Source organism: Andrographis paniculata, unplaced genomic scaffold, assembly GCF_009805555.1.
Source record: "Andrographis paniculata isolate CXL003 unplaced genomic scaffold, ASM980555v1 Contig77END, whole genome shotgun sequence".
In the NCBI taxonomy this organism is placed as follows: domain Eukaryota; kingdom Viridiplantae; phylum Streptophyta; class Magnoliopsida; order Lamiales; family Acanthaceae; genus Andrographis; species Andrographis paniculata.
The window spans coordinates 2,215,341-2,222,350 of NW_026137614.1; positions in this window are offsets into that span (position 1 = coordinate 2,215,341).

Genomic DNA, 7,010 nt, shown 5'->3' on the forward strand with positions numbered 1-7,010 from the left:
TGAATGTTTCCATCCGAGTTCCGCTTTAGGCATAAAATCCATTTACAAGCAATTGGTTTGACACCAAGAGGTAATTTGGTGACTTCCCACATGCCGTTCTTGGCCATGGCCTCCAACTCCTCTGCCATGGAAGTTCTCCAAGCAGGTTCATGCTGAGCCTGATTATAGAATTTTGGTTCTTGATCATCAAGAGCAAAAACATTGTGCCATATGCGAGAGGAAGATGGGGTGGGATTAGAATGATTGGTTGTGTATGGACAAACATAATCTTTAATCCATGCAGGAGCTCTGACAATATGTTTTGGATGTGTGGGACTTGGGTTGGTGTATAAGTGAGAGGATGAATCAAGACTGATATAAAGAGACTTTGAGACAGTGTCCGTAAAGGGCGTTAATGCAGGTGTTGGTAATGGAAAATGGTTGAAGATGTAGGAGTAGTATTGGTTATATATATGGGTGATGAGGTAGGGATGCCATGATATGTAGAAGATATGGGAAAACTATAAGGTTCAGATAATGGAGGAATAGATTTTGTTAGGTAAGAGAATACATCTTCTTAAAAGAGGACATCTCGAGCAACAAGACATTTTTTATGATCAAGACTATAAAACTTGTAGGCTTTTGGACTTTGAGGGAAGCCAAGAAATATATATTTTATGGCTCTAGGCACTAGTTTTGATTTATAGGGTTGAGTGTTGGAAACATAATATAAACAACCAAATATTTTAAGATTAGAATATTTTGACCAAGTCTGATGGAGTTGGCAGTATGGGGTGTGCCAGAAAAGAACATAAGTGGCAACTTATCAAGGAGATAAGTGGCATGAAGTAAGACATCACCCCAAAATTTAGAGGGTAAGTTGGCTTGAAAGAGAAGAACATATGTGAGTTGAAGTAGGTGTTTGTGTTTTATCTCGGCTCCGCCATTTTGTTGAGGAGAGTGAGGACATGAGTGGTGATTTGTATGGACCCCAAGTGTCCATGTGAACTAGTTCAAATAAATGAGAAACACAAGACACATTTTTATTGAATGGTAGGCGAGTTGGTTTAGACTTGTGGCATACATCGCAAGGCATACAATCAAATGATTTAAGAAAAGGTAGGTGTTGAAGGGTGTTTGGTGAAGCATGACCAAGACGCTTATACCAAGTTAATGAGTCATGGTGAGCTCGGAATGATAAGCTGTGAATTCGATAAGAAGTATTTGAAAGGGTGTAGAGGTATTTTTCCAATTTCCCAGTGGCTAGAACATCACCGTTCAAGTCCTGCATTTCACAGAAATCAAGAAAGAAGATATGGTTATCGTTGGTGTCTTTAAGTGTGCTTACAAATATAATGTTCAAATGAAAATTGGGCAAGTAGTAAATGTATGACAAAATGAGACAGGCAAAATGGTTATGGAACCAGCATGATTGACTATCACACTTGTTCAATTTGGCATAATGATATAGGGATTGGTTGAGATAGGTGAGAGGTGATAAAAAAGCTAACAATTATAGAAAATATGGCACGTTGCTCCACTATCAATGAGCCAAGAATTATTATCCAAATTAGTAGTTTCAATAAAAGAAGTCGTACCTGGAAAATCAACGACGGAATTGATAGCTCCTACTGATGTATCAGGTTGCTGATGTTGCATGAGGAAATTTTGAACCTCAACTTTAATCAATTCACTTATAATTGGACATCTTTTTATGGACTTTATATTTTGTGACGACACAATCAGCTGAACCTTTTTTCTCTACGAGCTCTTTGTACCAAGCTAGAATTCCATGCAATGAAAAGTAAGTATCCTTTGTGCGTCCTTTCATTTTGAAATATTAAAAAATTGCATTTCATTTGTCAATTTGTGATTTTTTTTTTATCAGTTTGCTTCTTTCCAGAACCTTTGTTGCACACCATGAGCACACTGTGTTCAATCGACATGTGTATCTCACATTCTCAACTTGTAGGATAATAGAGTATCTGTGACATCCCCCGGGCGCAAGCCAAACTAAGTCGGGCGTGTCGGGATCGTAGACTGGCCCCACAGGTCAAAACGAGTCCTTCTTACGCGATTTTGTCCTCACTCACACAGAAAACGTAGGAAACTTCCCAAGGGGTCCCCATTCTCAAAATACTCTTGGGTAAGCACGTTTAACTCTAAAGTTATTTTAGTAGTGCTCTTGAAAAGAAATGTATACATTATTGACATAAGTAGTCTATTCAATTCATCTAATGTATATTCACTCTTTGATGGCTTAGCACCGGCTCATCTATACTCAGGAGTTGGCCTAGCACCGACCCAACTCTGGAGGTATTACATCCTCCCCCACTTATGAATGCGTACTTCTGTCCTCAATCACGCGCACCCTAGGAGATTTTGTACCACTCGTGCTCTGAAATCAACACATATAAAAGCATTATTAATTTAACACACACACGAACACAGGAAGAAACATAAATTAATACCATCAATTAATTAAAGATTGAATTAAAGATATATAATGAGTTACCCACCCCAACGAATATGTGCAGACATATATGAGTTTGGAGTTGGAACTTAGCAGCTCAACAAGCAACTCCGACATTTTTTCTTCAGTGCAAAACCTCAAAAGGTTTGTGTATAAAAAAATTGGCGATATTATGTACCATTAAGTCGTAGATGTTATGCTTCAACAAATCAATGATGGCTTCGACGACTTTATGATCTCCCGCTTCCAACTTCTTCTCCACGAATCATCGCCCCTCAGAACTTATGGCCGCCAAACTCATACGTGATCTTAGCTCCTCCCTCTATAGCTTCAAATTAATCAAGGACAAAGGGAGACAACGATGAGGAAAAAAAGGATGAGTTCTTGTTAAGATAATAATTGTCAGGATTTGAATGGTTTGCATAATTGCATCCCGTTGCCGACGACGATGATGATGAATTCAAATATTTTGCAGGAAACGCCTCAAAATTCAAACTGCTACAGCCTCGAAAATTAGGGTACTGCCATCTGGGAAGCCAATCTGAAATAAAATACCTGAAATCCATCGTGCCACTTGAAGACGTGAAATTGGGACCGCCAGCGTTGATCATCACAAACAAAAATAATCACAAAAAGGTACAATGTTAGTGGAGAATGTGAGAGGAATCTTTATGGAAGTTCGTATTTATAGATGATAGGATAGATTGATAAATCTAAATAATGCCCCCTCCAAAAAAAAAATAGTTACCAAATTTAATTAGATATGGATAGAATATGAATATGATATGGATTTAATATCCAAAATTAAATCAAACAAAATCCACCTCCGCAGACAAAAACTATTGTGGATTGTATCTAATATCTTTTGGAAAACTATTATGACGAATATTTACAAAAAAAAAAAAAAAAAAAAAAAAAAAACTAATATATACGGATATTTACATATATGTAATCTATCTAATCTTATTTAATCCGATCTATCTAATGTGTTTGTTTGGAGATTTGGATTTTGAGTTGGGATTTCAATAGTAAAAATTTTGAATTTGAATAGTTGTATGATGTGATATAAATAAGTGTTGATGTGATATTTTAAATGTAAAATTGATTTTTAGTATAATATAAAAAATAAAAAATAAGTGTTTGATTTGATATTTCTGGGGAAAAAAAATTGGATGAATAGTGTAAATCCAATCCGATCCCCCAAACAAACACACCCGTAGAGTATATTTGAGATTGATAATTTGTTTATATTTTTCAGAATAAAAAATTAAAAAATAATTTTTGGTAAATTTTAAGTTGTATTGAAAGTATATTAATTTACAAATTTTAAGTTTAAGTTTTTATGGAAAATTATGTAGTAATTTTGGAATTTTAGATTTAAATTTTTTTTTAAAAAAAATGAAAATTACCATAATTGTTTTATAAAACATACTATCCTATATATATTATGTATATATATATATTTCATTTTTTATTCTTGAATTTTATATATAGTTTGATATTTATTTTATTTTATTTTTTTTCTTCATGTTTTTTCCCCTCTTTTTATATGTATATAAATATATATATATACATATATAATTTAGTTTGTAGTTGTTTAATGTTAGGGTAAATATGAAAAAGAATAATTCGGTAGAGATATCCGTAGAAAAATAGAATAGTAACCATGTGGGTTTGTTGAGAAGGGCGAGACCGATTTGAGAGGCTTGGGAGAAAAGAGAAGCCGAGAGGGTGAGGTGAGGAAAAGAGAGAGAACTGCGAAAGGAGTTCCGGTGAGTGTCGAGTGTTCTCCAGTGAGATTAGAGTGCCAATTTTGGTGGGCGTCGTGACTTGGAGTATCGAGCTGACCTTCAACCTTGAGACGTGGTTATCATAGGCCATCCGCACCATGGACAGAGCCGAAAACAAACTGTCCCTCCCGCTGGAGAACGTTCGAAGCAGTTCGGGTTTAATCGGAGAAGAAGGTGATGCCCGAAACCAGTTGTGTTGCATTAAAATTCCAATTGTATGTTAAATGTAAATATTTTGGCTATCAGTCAGATTAAGTCTATATTAAGTGATATATTAATTTATTGGGATTAGATGTATTTAGCAAGTGCGGGCATCCTACGTGATGATGCCAATTAATAATAAGGGATATAGATAAGGTTGTGATCCAAGTTTTCTCCGAAAGGGTTGCGCCATATGTTTGAAGAACACAAAACCCTCTATTGTTTGCCGATCCAAATTCGACTATGCTGAGGAATAATATCAGATCTCATTTGATTTATTTTTATCTCAATTATTTCAACAGATCTTGGGATTAGGGTTTTATTCCGGATAAGATGTTGATGTCGATGTCGATTGTGCGATATGTTGCTGGGTATATCGTCTGTCATTCTCCCTGAGAAGATCGATTTGTCATCAGAAACTGCCGTCTACCGCCGTAGTCCATCCGCCGGCGTCCGGGAGGTGTTCGCCAGTAAAAAGGAGTCGTCGGTGGTGATCAAGAATGAGGAACATAGATGAACTCGAACTAAGCAGGGAAGTCTTTTTTATTTAATTGCAATTCTAGGCATGTTCATTTGTGTTTAATATTGCTAATTTCATTTTCCATAAGATTTGTGTTTAATTCTAATTTCGTTTCACCTTAATTGATTTGGATTTATTTCGATTAACCGCTTCAGACTGCAGACTAGTATGAAGTATGTTAGATAAATCCAAAAGATTCGAAAATAAATTCAAACCAATTTCTTGATTAAAAAAAAAAAGTATGTAGGTTTGTTTGTTTAATTTTTTTATTTGAAAATATTTTTTGATGTGAGATACATAAATAAAATTGCTTATGTAATTAGACTTGTCAAAACGAGTTAATGGGGCGGATTGACCCACAACCCACCGTAATCTGCAAATAAGCAGGTTGTTTGCGGGTCAACCCGCGACGGGGTGGATCAAAATTTCATCAGTCCAATCCAACCCACTGACGGGTGGCGAGCTAAGCGGGCTAGCCCACGGATTTTTTAAAAATATTAAAATAATATTAATATTTTCGTAATTAATATTTAAAAATAGTTAAAAATAGTTTTATTTTAAAATTTAAATAATAAATATTTTAAAATAAATAACAAATATAAAAATTGTCAATTCTAAATATTATTAGTTGGTGTATTTGAAAAAATAATAATAAGAAATACTCTATTTTAAAAATAAATCATAATTAATTTTATAAATTTGTAAAATGATGAAATTATAAAATGGAAGACGAACAAAACAAATGATGAAAAATCGAAACAAATTACAGTGACATGGATAACAACAGATAATATTGATAATTTATTTAAACTAATGATAATATAAATTTTATTTTATTCGTCTTAACTTAAAATATTTCTTTTCAATAGATTAAAACTAATCATATGTTATTTATTAAATAAAATGACAAGATGATTTTGATATTTTTTTAATTTTGTATGTTATTTATAAATTAATGGTACATTTGTAATTTATATAAAATTAAAATATATTCTGATATTAATATTTGATTAATTTTATTATAATTTTTTAGTGTGATGGTAAAAAATGGTAAAAAAATACTTTTAGTTAGACATGTGAGTACTAATTATTATATTTAATTGGTCCGCGGGCTAATCCGCTTCACTGCGGGCTAACCCACCCTGAATCCGCAGCCCACGCGGGTTGGCCCATTTAAATCCGCATTTTAACGGACTTAAAACATCACAACTCAACCGTTCTTAAAAGTAAGGCGGGACGGGCCAACCCGACGGGCTCAACCCATTTTTACGGCTCTATATGTAATATAAAAAATAACATATGAGGTTGAATTTTGACTTTTGTGACAAAATAAAATATGTATATATAATCGTGTTAAAAATAAAAAATAAAAAGGGCAAACAAACCGAATATTTCACTATAATTTTTAAAATTATAAAAAGTTTTCTTTTGATTTAAAGTATGCAAAAATATTTTTTTTAGTTGAAACTTTCAAAATATTCAAATCTCATTTCGTATAATTGAAATTTTCTATTGTATATAAAATAATTTAAATATATATATATTTTTTTTGTATATTTTGCAAATATTTCATCATTTTTTCAGTCGATAATAATTAAAATGAAATACACTGAGTTTTTTTTTTTTTTTTTTTATGTATATACTTTTACTATGCAAGTGTTTTTATTTTTTATTTTTTATTAAATTGGTCGTTTGTTATATATATATATATACATATATATATTTTTCAGTTTTGTCGATTATATAAAAAATTCAAGTTTCTTAGCGCGAAGGAATATTTAGGGGAATCCGTAAAAATATATATTATAATGAATTTTAATATTAAAAAAATAGAATTATATTTATATTTCAGTGCTTTTATTTTTTATGTGTATTAATAATTTAATATAGAAAAAATTGGTATAATTTACATATTTTTACATCATGTTTTCTATCAATAATTTTTACTTCGCCTCTTGTATCAATTTTATGTTTTTATCTATATGTCAACTTATTTTTATTTTGATATTTATAGTGGTTAATAATATAAAAAAAAAATTTATATTAT